Raw genomic sequence first — 17,372 nt, forward strand, 5'->3', positions numbered from 1 at the left:
TAACAAAAAAAAAGAAACACGAAAAAATGATATTTAAGAAATTAAAAAAAAGAAAAAACAAATACTTCTAATTACAAAAAAAAAATAATGAAAAATAAGGTTATGGACAGTCATGAAAAAATGGTCTCTAGAGATTTTTTCTAAAAAAGAAAATATTAAAAAAATGAAAATTCAAAAAAAAAAAAAAAAACATTTACCGGCCCACCTTTTTCCCTTTCGCTAGTGCACTCTTTATTGAAAAATGAAAAGATAACAACAAAAAAAAAACTAAAAGAAACATGAGAAAAAAATTTTAAATAAGGTTAAAGAAAATAAATAAATTATTAAAAAAGAAAGAGGAATACTAGAATTAATAAAAAGAAAGAAAAAACAAAAAAAAAATAATGATAGAAAACGCTGATATTGACGGGATATTCTATCACGATTGGTCCCACAAAAAAAACAACCTTTTTTTCCTATTATAAATTATTATTAAAAAAAAAAGAAAAAACAAAAAAATTTAAAAAGAATAAAAAATAACAATTTTAATGGGATTTTTCTTATATATTATAAATATATAAATATATATATATAAAGAAAGAAAGAGAAAACAAACTAGTTAGTAATCTTAAAAATGAAACTATATTGGCAAATTGAAAAAAAAACAAAAAAAAACATATTTAATTTTTAATTTTGATTTTTCGTGCATTTTATTTTTTCTTTTTCAACGGTTATATGGTTTCTATTTTTGGTACAAAAGAAAAAGAAAAAAAAAGAAACAGAGAAATATTAAAAAAAAAAAAACTAAGAGAAAATAATAAATAAAAAGACTTTTCCACGGAGAAATATATCTCGACTTAGGAGACAAGAAATAAAATAGAAAAGGAAGAAACAAGCGAGGATTTAAAAAAAAAAAAACAAAACTAACAGCCAAAAAGGATAAATTTAAAAAAAAAATTATTGTACATTTTTTTAAGTTGAGATTTGAGCGATTGGAGCGATGCTAAGTTGATTATTATCAAAATTTTCAAGTGTTATCTTTGAAATTATTTCACAATATTAAAAAAAAAAAGCTCAGAAAAGCGTTCCAGGCTTCGGAAAATGCCTGGACTCGTGACTTATAAGGGCTTTAGACCTAAGGTTTAGCCATATTTCTACTCTGATTTCTTATTAATCATGAATTTTTGGCAAAATTTAATTTAAGATTGAATTATTGCAGTTGAAAAGACCTATTAGACTGTCAAAAAGCGATAAAACTGCTTGCTATTTATGATTTTTGAGACCTTCGGGAACCAAGTTAGACCTCTAGTCCGAAAACTGCTTTAGGTATCTGGCTTAAGTCCTCTGATTCCATCTAATTCATCATCAAGCATGAAGAATCAATGAAATTGCTTGTTATTGAAATTTTTGAGACCTTCGGGAACTGGGCTAAACCTCTAGTCTGAGATTTAAATCTGAGCATTAAATTACATCCCTCAAAAGTACTTTCGCATCGTTTTACCGTTTATCGGTTCTCAACCGATTTGAACGAATTTATAAATAGTTGCAGCTCTTCCGGTGTTCGCCAGAGAATTCGTTTCTTTTCAAAAAGAAAAGCAAACACCGAAAGAGCTGCAACTACGTAGAACTGGCCAGATACACAATGAATAGAATTTATAAATAACTCAAAACCTCTGTCCAAAATAACTTTAAACTAATATAGGGGAAAGTACTCTCCCTTCGAACGTTCATACCTTCGAATAATGTGAATTTCTTTTTATTTTCCCTACACTCTTAGAAAAAATTAGTTCGTACAAGCTCATCATGCAGTTATTAGTACTACAGTAGACTCTCGCAAATTCGGCTCTTTTAAGATCGGGCTACTTTTAAATTCGGGCAGCGGTTACATTTGAAAAAAGTTTGTTTTCATTTTTCAAGTTTGATTATGATTATCAAATGAATCAAATATGCTCAAATTTGGCATGATTTGTCTTAGTTTTGATGTGATTTTGCATTATTGAGGGATTATCATGAAATTTACGATATATATATTAGTGTGTAAACTCAATATCTATACGCACATGGATAAAAAAATCGTTGCATTTCAAAAAGTTTGTCGCCCGAATTTCTGTCCAATTCGGCTGACATTTCGGTCCCATATGCCCGAATTTGAGAGAGTCTACTGTAGAATGCGTAAATGAGAAAAGAAAATATTTTGAGTTCTTTTTTTATGTGAGAAGTGTAAGAATTTTTGCGGTCGTTTTCATTTAATTTAATCATCAAATAACTGCAATTTCAACTCATTAATAATAATGCTAAATTGAAGAACTATCCCCAAGAGTAATCGTTTTTTTTTTTCGAAGGCAATGAACAAAAATTTTCTCAAAAATTCATTTAAAAAAAAAAAAACAAAAGCTTAATTATTATGACTTTGAGCTTAATTAAAAATCAATAAAAGGAAAAGGGAATCCACTTACAATCTTGGGTGACATGATGACCTAATATCGATACTATCGACTGTCGATTCTGAAAAGTTTTACACGATAGCTGTTATTTCCTGTGACCAATATTCGATATTTATCAACAGCCACATTCTTTTAAGAATGTCACAATGAATGGCCCAACAATCTGTAAAAAGTCGACATTCACTTAATCTAACAGATATAGATTTATCGATACTATCGACTGTCGATTCTGAAAAGTTTACACGATAGCTGTTATTTCCTGTGACCAATATTCGATATTTATCAACAGCCACATTCTTTTAAGAATGTCACAATGAATGGCCCAACAATCTGTAAAAAGTCGACATTCACTTAATCTAACAGATATAGATTTATCGATACTATCGACTGTCGATTCTGAAAAGTTTACACGATAGCTGTTATTTCCTGTGACCAATATTCGATATTTATCAACAGCCACATTCTTTTAAGAATGTCACAATGAATGGCCCAACAATCTGTAAAAAGTCGACATTCACTTAATCTAACAGATATAGATTTATCGATACTATCGACTGTCGATTCTGAAAAGTTTACACGATAGCTGTTATTTCCTGTGACCAATATTCGATATTTATCAACAGCCACATTCTTTTAAGAATGTCACAATGAATGGCCCAACAATCTGTAAAAAGTCGACATTCACTTAATCTAACAGATATAGATTTATCGATACTATCGATTTGATAGTGTCGAAAAGTTATCATTCCACCCCTGTTTTTTCGAGGAAATCACTGTGCTGATTTAAGCGATTTTGTCGGATTTACACAAAGGGTATAAAAGCGTTTTCATGAATCTGAGTAGCTTTCCGTTGCGGAAAATTGTATTTTGAGCCTGAGGATCCCAAAATGATCTTCTAATCTTTGTCTGCTTGAAAATCAATATCAATCTTATTTTAATCCGATTTTGATGATTTTAAATGATACAGATACCACTCAATCAGATTTAATTGATTTCCAAAAATAAGTACTAGGTAATCTGCGAAAATTTGAACAGTTGCTGCAATTTTTAGAAATTGTTATTTATGACTTCGGCACAAATTTTTTTGATCAGGAAAATTTCATAAAGTCGAAATTCGAATCACTTTCTTTCTTAGAAAATTTGCATAAGTCCGTTTGACTCTTTCGGTCTCAAATATGGACTGAACTAAATTCAATTTGGTTCGATATTCAAAAGAAGAAGAAGAAGGATGTAAATTTCGATTACATCAAATTTTCTTAATCTAAAAAAGGTGTGCCAGAGCCATTATGGCTTCGGTCTTCCCTTTTTTTAGATCAGGAAAATTTCATAAAGTCGAAATTTGAATCCCTTTCTTTCTTAGAAAATTTGCATAAGTCCGTTTGAGTCTTTCGGTATCAAATATGGACTGAACTAAATTCAATTTGGTTCGATATTCAAAAGAAGAAGAAGAAGGATGTAAATTTCGATTACATGAAATTTTCTTAATCTAAAAAAGGTGTGCCAGAGCCATTATGGCTTCGGTCTTCCCTTTTTTAGATCAGGAAAATTTCATAAAGTCGAAATTTAAATTCCTTTCGTTCTCAAAATTGGACTGAAGACTGAACTAAATTGAATTTGATTTGATATTCAGAAGAAGAAGAAGATTGCGCATTTGAATTTCGATTTCATTAAATTTTCCATTATGACTCCGGCACACCTTTTAGATCAGGGAAATTTAATGAAATCAAAATTCACATCACTTTCTTTCTCACACGTTTCGCATATGTCTATCTAATTCTTTCGCGCTCGAAAATAGATTGAACTGAATTTGTAATTGATTTGATGTTTAAATGAAGAAGAAGAGTCTGAAAGAATGGGATGGACATATGCAAAACATATGAGAAAGAAAGTGATGTGAATTTCGATTTCAACTAATTTTATCGACCTAAAAGGTGTGCCTGAGCCATTATCTTTCAATTTCGTAAAGAAAATATCAAGATTGAGACTAAGGATCGACTCCATTTGACCAAATCTCAATAATCAAAGCATTTTTTTATTGTTTCACTTTGTAAAAAAAAAATGTAAAAAAAATGAATGAGTTGAGATTTGATCTTGAACATTTTCATTTGAAATTTCATTTGCAGTTGAAATTGTTCTACAAAGGCATTTTTGTTGTTATTTTTCTGTTTTTATTTTTTATTTTTATTTTTTGTTTTTTTTTTGTAAAATATTGTAAATTCAGCAAGTTATTTTATTAATTTAATTTTATTATTATTATTATTATTATTAAAATTACTTACTGTTCTAAATATGATGTAAAACATTTTTTTTAAAGGTTTCCTAGAGTGAAAAAAGAAATATAATTTATTCGTTTTTTTTTTAAGGTTTGAATAAAAATAAATAAATAGTTATTTATAGGTTTATTAATTATTTAAAATGAATATATATAAATAATTAAAAATATTAATAATAATAATTTTGTGGTTACTTAAATAAATTAAACTCAGTGAGATGACCTTGTTAAATATTTTACTTACTTAGGTTTGTTTTTAAATTGTCTTTATTAAAAAAAAAAAAGAAACAAAAATAATTTGGACTTTTCGCTCTGAAAAAACTCAGGATCAAATCTCACTTAAGACCATTTTTTTTCTTTATTCTTCTTCTTCTTATTATTTTTTTTAAACATTTGCTGCTGTATGGAATTGCAACCAAAACAAAAAGCAAAAGGTTAATAAAAAATAAATAAAAAAAAAATAAAAGGGGAAAGCTAGGAAAACTAAATAGAAAGTCTAAATATATTTAAAAAAAATGAAAAAAATATATTGAAATAATAAAAAAAAATACTTGAAATTGTATTCTCAAATATTCTGGGTACGCAGACCTTTTTTCCAACATATCTCTTCTGCATAAAAAAAAAGAAAAAGTATAAATAAATAAATAATGAAATTAAAAAGAGAAAAAATGGTAACCGAAAGTCGATTGATGTTGCTCTTTGATAGAGAAAAATATAGAACAGCAAGAGAAAAACCAAAATACATTCTAAAATGAAATTTTTGAATTAAATTCAATTGCGTTAAATATTTAAAAAAAAAAACAAAAAAAAAACAAAAATGAAATGCAAAATATATAAATAATAGTAATATTCTTCTCCTGCAAACACTGAATTTATTTAAAAATTAAAAAAAGAAAAAAAAATGAAGAAAAGATAGGAAAATAAAATAAAACACCATGATAATCAATTGATAAAAAAAAGTGAAAAATTAATTAAATAAAGTCATTTTAATTGTGAATAAATTGAGAATAAGAAAAAAGAAAGAAAAAAACAGAGAAAAAAAAACAGAAATAGTAAAACACTTAATCCCTTTAACTAAATAAATTTAAAAAGAAAAAGATAAATAAATATTGAAAAAGAATGAGCAAAAAAAAATGAGAAAGGAAGCATTGAAAAAAAAAGGATTGTGTTTTTTTTTTTGCGAAAGGGAAAGACAAGAAAAGATTAACAATTTCTGAAGTTATGTGAAATGATATAATGATGATGATGATGAAGAAGAAGAAGAAAAAAAAACTGTTTTATGGCAATTTTTCTAGTCGCTTTACAATTTTAATTAATTTTATTATATTTATTGAAGTTATGAATTGATAAAAATGATGAAAATGAAAAGATGATAAAAAAAAATCTATTGAATAATATGAAATATACGTTTTATTTACTTAAAATACAACAACAACAAAAAGACTCTATACTTGTTTCAATTGGTTCGGCTAAGAAAGCCTAGCCCCCTCACCTTGGCAGCAGCGCTTCAATGTCTCTCATCAATTGAATATAGGTTCCTCGCATGAATTATAGCCTTTTTGCGAAATTTCGCAAATTTAAGTCAATTAGTGGAACAATTTTAAGTACTCTGCGTTGATTTCATCCAAAAATTATTTTATTTTATTTAAATCAATACCATCAATAGGGTTGGCTTCTCTTACATGGTTTGAAAAGGAAAGATAAAAGAAAAGAGATGGCAAAGCGTCCCAGCTTTGCGGAATGCTCGAACTCACGAGATAGAGCTCACCGTGAATTAGTTTTTTTTTTGCATAATCTTTTGGTATGACTGATCGACTGCGGAGATCAAATTGATTCAGAAATCACAGAAGCATTTGAAAATCAATAAATCGGTACTTAACCGGTTCATTACCGATGAAGACCGATGCAGACGGGTTCGACATTGCAGTACCTTTCCAAAAAATCCAAATTTAACTAAATCGGTTGAGAAACGGATCCTCCAAAGTGGTTGGCCTTTGACCTTCAATAATTCAAAATGGCGAATTTTCCGGTCATAGGTATGTTTGGACGAAATGTTCGCCAGGACTAGCTCTAAAACATATCCAAAAATCATTGAAAAAGCTTGGGCCAATTTTTTGCAAAATTGGAAAAACCTCATTTTTGCAAGGGGAAAACAACTCGCGAGTCTAGAACATCTACCAACGTGAATATTGCGAATATCGGCATTTTTTCGCGAATAATGCGAATATTTCATAAACATCGTGAATATCGCGAATATCGCGAATAATTCCTGAATATTGCGAATATCACGAATAATTCCTGAATATTGCGAATATCGTGAACATTCCTGAATATTGCGAATATCGCGAATATTCCATGAATTTTACGAATATTTCTCAGAAAATAACAAATATAAATACCACCTTTCAAATATTTCTGTGACTTTATAACCTTTATAATCTTCCATGGACCTCTCATTCATATTTCCAAATGTATTTTCTACCGCCGTGTGACAAAAATCATTTGCATTTCGTCGGTTGCGACTACCTCTGTCGTATCTGCATTTGTTTTGTATCTGCATTAAGTGAGTTCGACAGCCACAACTTAAAACGGGAGAAGAAGAAGAGACACAAAACAAGAGAAAGTGTAAAAAAAATGTTAAATTGTACCTACAACTTCGTTCTAGATTCAATTCTAACCTCAGTGAAACAATGTTTAGAGTGTTTGTGGTGAGATTGCAAGATTTGGGAATTGGAGATTTCCGAGGGCAAGGGAAATATTTGATCAGACAAATCGATCAAGCGGATTAAACCATTATTGATAAGAAATTTGAAAGGAAATATCTTGTGGAGTGTTTTGCAGAATATAGAACTTTCCGATCAGGTATCAATCGACAAAATTTGGTCTTGAGCTATTCTTAAATATTTCTCTGCTGTGGAATTACAGTGGCAATGTTTTTTCATTGCTCCAGTTGAATTAAGGATCAGCAGTATTTGCAAAATTTTGAAAAATAATTCTCTCGGAAAAATAAGCATCGTTTGACAGCGACAATGTCTCTGGACATGAAGTGTAAGAGGAGGATTAGTGACAAGAAGAGGGAAACAGGGGGAAAGTGGAAAAGATTATGATATGTGCATCCACCGCAAACCGGTTCTGAACCGGTAATGAACCGATTCATAGCCGATAACTAATTTTTATCTCAAAATCAATTCTATTACTTTTAAAACTATTCTGGGGATCTTTTGAGTGATAAATTAGTTCAAATCTGTTGAAAACAGTTAAATAATGCGAAATACTTTTTAGGTATAGCATCTAAATCTCTAGTTCGAGCATTTCGCAAAGCCTGGAACGCTTTGCCATCCCTTTTATAATTAATAAATATCTTAAGTATAAACTATTCTCCATGTGGTAATATTGAGGTCCACCATAGATATAATACTACGGATGGGACAAGTTGAGCATTTTCCTAAGGAGCCAGTGAAGCGACCTCAAAAACTGAAATGAAATCAAGTGTTCTGAAGCAATGAATTTTTCATTGTTTTTCTTTTTCTTGTCGTGTTGGTGTGTGGTTTAATATCAGTGAATAATTCTCCTAGAACCATAGAACAAGAGTTAGAATTCTTGTTCTATAGACTAGAATGAAGTGCTGTGTGAAAAATTGTGAAAATAGCTCGTGTGTTGGGATACATGAGAGTGTTCCCAGGTGAGTACCTCAAGAAGATTCTTTTTAATTGTCCGCCCACCATAGGCCGCCATAAAAAAAAAGTTCTTCCACAATACGAAGAGGATATAATCCTCTATTAAATGGTAGGCTCTCAGGACCGGAATTCTATTTTTTAACGAGTTATCGGTGAAAAAAACCGTGAAGTGATCCAGTAACGTAGTCACGAAAATTTTCAATTTTTGGTGATACCTGAGCAACATAACTTTTGTGTGATTCAACAGTGTGCTTCACAAGATTCTTTCTAGTTATGTATTATTGGTATTAGAATCTTAATTCCAGTAATAATATTGGCTTTATTAATTTGAATAATATTGTTTATTTGATTTTAAATATTAATTTTTTTTTAAATGATTGCGGAAAGTTTTTTGATTTTTCAGCCACCCAAAAATTTAAAGAAAAAAAAATTGTGAATTACCATTCTCAAATTGGCTTTTTCCAAAGGCATAGGTAAAAGCCGAATCTGCAACATGCACTTCGATATAAAAGATTTAATTTTTGCAAAATCCAGAAAAGGCAGAAAAAGATACTACCTACAGAAAAGGCACAATCCCATTGGTAGATGCATTTTTTAATTGTTTCTTTTGTCTGCAAACAGAAAAATAACACTCTAGTCTTTGAATGAGCATTCAGTAGATTATTTATAGATTTTAATTTATTTCTTTAGCAAAGTTTTCTGATTTCTGATAACTAATTCTGAAATTTCTTCAGAACATTTCAGTTCAGATGATTTTTTTTAGTTAACAATAAGAATGACAAGAACTATTCTTATAAAACCAAAAATAATACTCCGTTTCGAATGAAGTCGTTTGGGAAAAAAATGGAATTAAGAGAAAGTTTATTGGCAAATGTTTTATGTACCACAATTATTTCTTGTAAAGACTTCTTGTTAATGTTCAGAACTAAAATTGAGGTCTAGTCTTTGATAAGTTGAGAAACGCATGTCTTAAAAAATTCTTATTTTTCGCGTTTTATTGTCAATCGAAATTAGATGGTAAATGGTGAAAGATAGAGACTTGGGACCTTCGAGGGACCCCTGTAAATTGACCCTGGGACCATTAATACGCTCTTCATTTCCTCCACTCCTCTCCCCCTTCTTTTGGGGATTGCTCGAAAACACAACGTGTGATTTTTTTAAATTTTGGATATGTTAGATATTACCCGGGCGGAAATTTGACCATGTACGAAAACACAGTTGAATCATTCCTAATAACGAATTTGCAGGATCAAGCTTAAGAGAGCGTATTTATGAACATAATGTTGTCATGTTTGAGCTTGTTGGAAAGGTCTTGGAATTTCTGAGAAGACTGAACTGGTTCGGTTAGGAACCGGTTTATAAACCATAACTAATTTATATTAGAAAATCAATTGTATTACTCCTGAGTTATTTTGGGCGATCTTGTGTGATTTAAATAGGTTGTGAGATTTCAAATATGGATCAAATAAAAAAACGTTGTGAAATCCTGAAATTTATAGGCATGAAAATGTTCTTTATAACTTGGATATTTGAATTACTTTATTAATTACAGATAAATTAAGCAAAACTATTTTAGGGTGAAGAACTTCATTTACACATTTTAAACAGATTTTTTTTTCAATTTTAAGAAAAAAATGATGTGTAGTGCAAACTTTTACGGGACAAAAAGTTTTTTTTAAGCAACAACTTGAAATGTTTAAAAATCTTCAAAACACTTTAAAGCAAAGACTACAACGAGACAAAAAGTTCTTTTTTTAAGCAAACAACTCAATTATACTTTTGAATTAAGCTTTTTTATCTTACATATAACAAAAGAAATCTGTTTGAAATGAAATTCTATTCCCTAAAAAAATCGCATAAATTAGTTTTTCAAAGATCCAATTTATGAAGGAAAGTGTCATGCTCATAAATTTAAGCATTTCAAAATTTATTTTTCATTGAGCCATACTTACAATTTAAATCACCCATAAGATCGCGTAAAATATTTTAGGATTAATACAATTGACTTTCTCATAAAAATTAGTTATCGGTATATAACCCGGTTCATAACCGGTTGGAACCGATTCAGTCTTCTCAGAAAGTTCAAGATCTTTCCAAAGAGTCTAAACATGACCCCATTCGGTTGATAAATGCGCTCTTTAGACTCTTTTTAACTTTTGACCTTGAAAAATCGATATTAGGAATAATTCAACGGTATATGGTAGAATGTCCGCCTGGGTAATCTCTAAAAGTAATCCAAAATTGAAAAAAAAAATCGCACGACATGTTTTCGAGCAATCCCAAAAAAAAAAACATTGGTGGTGGGGGAAAATAAGGAACATATTACTGGTCCTAGGGTCAACTTATGCGAGGGTCCGCCGAAGGTCCCAAGTTCTTATCTTTAATGATTTAGCACCCAGATATTCAAACATATAAAAAAGAATATTCTTTTTATTGCTCATTCTGCAAAATTTGAGCAATAAAAATATAATATCGGTAATAACAGTTGAGTTCTATTTGCGCTTTCCAAAAATTTAGAACAAATTTTATCCTGTAATGCTAATCACAGTCCATTTTTAGTAATGGACTATCTACCGGAGATCATAAAAAAAGCGAAAAAGGATATCTTCAACACATCGACTCCTCAACTTACCATCGTGGGAACATATTATCCCTGAACATGGAGGACAGTTCATACATAAGATATTTACCAATAACAAAAACATTATCTGAAACTATTCGGAATGGAGGGAATAATAAATAATATTATTGTTTTTATCCTTTGCTACAATATTTCATATAATTAATTTTATTAAATAAATAAATAATAAATTATGAATTAACGCGTTATATCTAGGAGAACGCTTAAAAGAAGCGTGTGTTTTGTGATTTTAGTGATTTTTCTAATAAATCTGCTTATACAGATCTGTAGCTGCTTAGACAGATTCTCTAGTGAAGTACATAGAATAATTCATAAATACTGTTTTTTGCAGTTTTGGCAGAACCTTTAAAAAAAACTCATAGTTTTTCATTTAAAAAAAATACTTAATTATTTATAATAAATGTAATTGTTTATCAATCTTAAAAATTCAATGTACTAGGCTATATATCTAGGTAGGTACCTCAACAATTTCTAGTCAATTGGATGAAAATGACTACTACTACAGTTCTACTGTTTGTCGCGGAAAACGTAAAAAATTCTACCCTCAATGCGAACATTGCCACGCCGCCATTTTGCATTCAAAATTGAAATAAAAAATATTTTTGTGTTCCTCAAGCCATATGTAATAACCCCTAAAAATTTCAAGTAAATCAATTTATTAGAAAAGTCACACAAAAACACATAAAAACCGTCAATTTTGGCTTTTAAAACCTTTTAAAGAAATTTAATTTGCAAAAATTTGAATATATTTTAGGTCAATCAAAGATCAAATTTTTTCGGCGGAGTCAGACGCTGAAGAAGAAATGGATGGACCAGTTTTTGGGAAGGAATGAGAAATTGTGTATTTCAACAACGCTCAGGAACCTCGACGAAACTGTTAGGAGTGTTCTACATTATAATAATATAATAATAATAATAATAATGCTGGCACAACATTCCATGAAGGAACAAGGCCTTCCCGCAAGGGGATTTCTAGACATGCATTATTATTTTTTTTCTTATACGAGATGAGGTTGTCAGTCCCATGCCCGTGGAATCAAGTGCAGTGAAGCTCACTGGATACAATCCGAACACCTTTAACGCCATAAAAATTCCTGGTGACCTAAAGGGGATTCGAACCCGGGACACTTGCATCATAGAGCGAGTACTCTACCACTTGATCCATTGAATGCCCTGTTCTACATTATATAGGGGAAAAATATCAAATTATGGATTTTATTAAAAATGTCGATAATTTTAGAAACTTCACAAGAGTTGTTATCATAAATTAAATCATAAGTTAATCATATGTTAAATTTATCATAAATTTGCATTTTGAAATTATGTGAAAAAACTTAACATCAATTACTATTTGCAATAAAATCTATTGAAACGAAAATTCACTATTTTTTTATAACTAAATAAATATTATCTAACTAAATTATGCCGAGTTGGTGTACATTATTTCATCATCAAAATTTCACCACCAACCAATAAGCTGATTTAGGCTTAGGATTATCAATTGTTTTTTTATCGACATTTTAAATTTTATAGTCACCTGATTATGATTCGGACGAAAAAACTAGAAAGAATTAGTATTAAATTATTTGAGAATTTCACTTATCGGGAAATTTAGAATTTAGAAATTAATATCAATTAATACTGTAATTAATTTCGATTATCGTAAAAAACAACCCATGGATTCGAAAAAAAAAGTTTGCTAAGAAAACGTAAGACATGAAAAATCGTCTATTTTGTATTTCAAGTTAAATACAATATTAGCCCCAAGGCGATTTTAGGAGATCGAGCATCTCCCAAATAACCAGTGGCGTGCTCACTCAGTTTACACTGAGTGAGGGAAAAATCATTCTATATGAAAACTGGCACAAAATTTTTGTTCGGGCGTCCTCTCCCTATTTACTCTGAGAGGTCCACCCAGGATGTTAAGATAAGGAAATGATGCCTTAAAGATTTTTTTTAAATTTTTTTTAGAAGAACTCTGGTAGATATTTAATTATTGAAAGTTCTGATGCAATTTACGTTATTAATTAAAATTTCTTTCAAACTTTTAGTGTTTAATGGCGTCTACACACTAGTAGAAATTTCTTTAAAAAATACCTTTTAAAGAAAATTTCCCTTTTCCTTGTAGGCAGAAACATCAGAACTTTTTTTTAAAAGGCAATTTTTGACGAAAATTGCTTCTAGTGTGTAGAGAGAGGAGATTGATAGTTGTTCTTTACGTTATGATATAACTATGGCTCTAAACTTCACAAAAAGACCAATAAAACCAATTTTTCTTATTTTCTTCTTAATCTGTAATATGGGCGCTAAATGGATAGAGATATTAACTTGGAGTCTTCAGATTTTTGCTGATCAATTTTAATTTTCTGTTGCTTATTTGTTTTTGAGCCATTGTTTTTTTTGAAATTCTATTCCTTTAAATTCAAAATGTAACTTAATATAAATTTACGCGTTTTTTTCTAGACGGGTATTTTTTAAGATTGCTTATCATGTACATTTTTTTTTTAAGTTTTTTAACCCTTTAAAAGGACGATTGGAACACTGCACAGTGGGGACGTGGCGGCCAAAACCCATTTTTTCAACTTTTTTAACTGCACCAAAATTATTTTTATTTCATTTGGCATTAATTGAAGATCATTTTCCCAAATTTTCATGAAGATTGGTTGAAAATTGTAGCCTACAGAAATTTTTAAAGTCACCTTTTCTATGAATTTTTTCGTCATTTTGGGCTTCTCAGAGACATATTCAAGCACCTAAATGATACGGCCAAGTGTATATTTCTGGAGAAATTATAAAATATTTATACAGAAGGCGAACCACTGAATTGAATATGATCATTTTAAGTTATCCTTGTAAGGATTATTAAGGATTTCTTATACGATAAAGCACACAAATTAACAATTCTTAAGATTCATCAAAGGTTCTACTTATGATGCCGCTACTTGCCGCACTTCTAAATAGCATAATTATTCTCTATTTTTAATCTACTTTAAAGAGATACTAAGCTCATTTTGCGCATTTTTGCGCAAAGGACCTTCCCAGGCCATTTTCTGAGACCATGCGCACCAAAAGTGAGGTTTTTCCTACTCAAACTCCACCGACAGAGCAATTTACGAATATAATACTATAATTTTGAATTAAATGTATGTATATAATATATAATATATTTTAACTTTGTAACCTCCGAGGAAAATATTTTAGTGAAAATCGGAAATTTTAGTGTATTTAAATTTTTTGTTCATTTTTTAATGTAATCCTTTTGGTCTTCTACAGCTCTAGAGCCAAACGGTTAGAGATAGCGACTTGGTATTTTGGGGAGACCCCCCATGAATCGACTCAAGGATGAGTAAAATTTCCCTCTTTTTCCTCCCACCCCTCTCCTTGCCCTCCAAACGCGTCACGCGATTTTTTGGATATGTTTTAGAGATTACCTAGGCGTATGTTCATCCATATACGAAAATAGGGGGAGGTGGGGCTACTTTGAGTTGTGGGGCTGCATTGTTATACGATTTTTTTCGCATATTTCGAAAGGAAACTGGGTTTTAATATGATGTAATTTGGATAGACAAGGCAATTGTGGATCTAAATAAAATAATTATTAAAATCAGCCTCACTTAGAAATAGGCGAAAAAATCATATATCAATGTAGCCCCATAGCTCAAAGGAGCTCCTTATCCCTCTGCTGTGCAATAATTCATTATAACGATTTTTCAAGGTCAAAGGTTAAAAATCCCAAAGTGTTTTGAAGCGATCTTCGCTTCAAAACACGCGATCTTAAACATTTATGCCCAGTACACAATAACCTTTGTTTGTAAATATGTTTTCAAAATTTTCTATTAAAGTGAACCAGATGACTAGATTTAGATCTCACTCACTCTCATTTAAATGTCAATAACATGTTTACAAAACAAAAGTTATTGTGCATTGGGCATTAGTCTTTTAATCGGAATTACTTTGACTGTTAAACTGTTCAATAATCCTCATTTTTATACTTTTTTTGATCATTTAATACGTGTAAACTATAAACATCCAAAAATTTCATGAAGCTTGGTCGTTTTTGTGTCTTCCAAAACCATCGCGAAAAGCTATTCACTTTTAGCCCCCAAAATTAGGGTACCACCTTAAGCATAAAAAGGGTACAACATTTAGACTACGTTTCCGAAATTTTCATTACTAATAAAAATCCAGGCGTTGAGACCCAGTTTTCGAAGTCTTTTTTGAAAAGTAACACTTACTTTACGGTCGAATATATTCATCTGAAGTACAATAAAAAACAAATATTTCCTGTTAGCAGTTGAATTAAACTTTTACATGAAAGAAGTTATTTTCTTCCCCTGATCACAACTTATTTTACAAGACAAAATTTGATATTATACGCGGAAAATAGTAATTTTTGTTCACTCCCAGAATTTTGAATTTTGGTTTTTCAAAAACCTTTCGTTAAAGCACGAAATTAATTCATTACCTAAATGAAAATATTTGATTTTTTAATGTCAGCTGAATATTATGAGAAATTTTTACCCAACACACACTTAGTTTTTTTTTTTTCAAAGAAAAACTTACTTTACATGTATAATAAAAATTTCAAAAATATAGTTTAAATTTTGTACTTTTACATAAAAAACTTGAACTAAATTAAGTTTTATTATCCTGCATAGTAATATTAGAGAATATGAGCTTTCTTAGTTTTTTTGACCCACGTAAAGGCATAAGATATTTTAAGAAATAGTTTCTTAAATTAAGTAATGTAACTTTTAAAACTAAAAATAAAAAAAAGTAAAATTCTTAGCGCGGACTTGGCTTTATTTTTAGAATGAATTTTATTGATTATTGTGTGATTTATCTCGGCATAAAGGTTCCCAAAATGGCTTAAGAGTAAAACAATGAATTTTCGGATAAAAACTAGTTATCGGTTATGAATCGGGTTTTTTACCGGTTCATAACCGATTGGAATCGGTTCAGTTTTGTCGGAAATTCCAAGACCTTTTCAACGAGCCCAAACATGATACTATTTCGTTGATAAATGCGCTCTCTAGAGCCTTTTTAGCATTTGACCTTGAAAACCCGGTTTTAGAAATAGTGCAACGGTATTTTCGTGCATGGGCGAATGTCCGGCCAGGTAATATCTAGAACATATACAAAAATTAACAAAATCGCTCGAAGCGTTTTCGAGTAATCTCAAAAATAGGTTTTTGGGGGGAAAGGGGAGCGGTGGGGGGGAAATGATGGGCATTTTAACGATCCCTGGGTCGACTTATGGGGGGGTCCTTCTTAGGTCCCAAGTCGCTATCTCTAACCGTTTGCCCTATTAAATATGATTTGTTGGTGTTCAAGCGCCCTATGTAACGTGTTACCCCCCTTTCCCCTATAATTTTTTAATTTTCATGCCCAAAAATGAATTCAGAGACCCCAAATTACCTATATATGACCTTCTTGCCTCAGAGTTAGGGTTTTGGCCACATTTTGTATGGAGCGGCCCCACTGTGCACTGGTGTTCCATTAAGAAATTTATTTTTTCCGGACTACCTAAAGTTATTTTTTTCTTATGTTTATACGTAATTGCAAAGTAGAAGGTTGAAGGAATCTAGGATATTTTTGCAAGTCTCTAGCTATTTGCTATGTAGTAAATATTTATGCTCAAAAATGACGAATTTTTAAATTCTCAAAATCATAATTGATTTTATTTATTTTTTTACTTACAATTTTTTTAAGCAAAACCCTTTTGGCAATAAAAACTACAATACTCATACGTAATATTTTTCATTAAAGCGAAAAATATAATTCATTGGTATTGTCAGAAAAATTACTTAAGACTTTTGGGCTATTTTTGTCCCAATCGTCGTTCATAGAAGCACAAAATACACCGAATCAGACTCTGTTGGACTTTCCAAGGTTAGATGTAAGACTTATCATTGATTATGTTTCCCAGTTTAATTTTATTGTTGATTTTCAGTCCGTAAAAGTGTCTCGTTGTTAAAGGGTTAATAAACGAAATTTTATCATAATAACATACATCAATGTTTTTCTTGTGTCAAAAAATTACATTGATACACCGAAACACTGATTTTAATTTCGAAAAAAATTTAATAAGATCATGTAATTATTATTAGTTCAACAATAAAGGAAAAGTTGACTCTATCCAAGATGAATAAAAACAAACAACAAAGTAATAAGGTGGGCCAGATCGGACTGGTGATGACGTAGATACTTTTTGGAGGTTATGTCAAAAATCATCTGTTCGTGACTCGCGCCAAAATCTCATGCGAATACATTTCAATAAAATGTTGGGAATATATCAAAATTATTAGTTTAATTGTTAACAGTAATGACTATTTTTATCAATTAAATTAATATTTGGT

This window comes from Phlebotomus papatasi, chromosome 5 (assembly GCF_024763615.1).
Source record: "Phlebotomus papatasi isolate M1 chromosome 5, Ppap_2.1, whole genome shotgun sequence".
NCBI lineage: Eukaryota > Metazoa > Arthropoda > Insecta > Diptera > Psychodidae > Phlebotomus > Phlebotomus papatasi.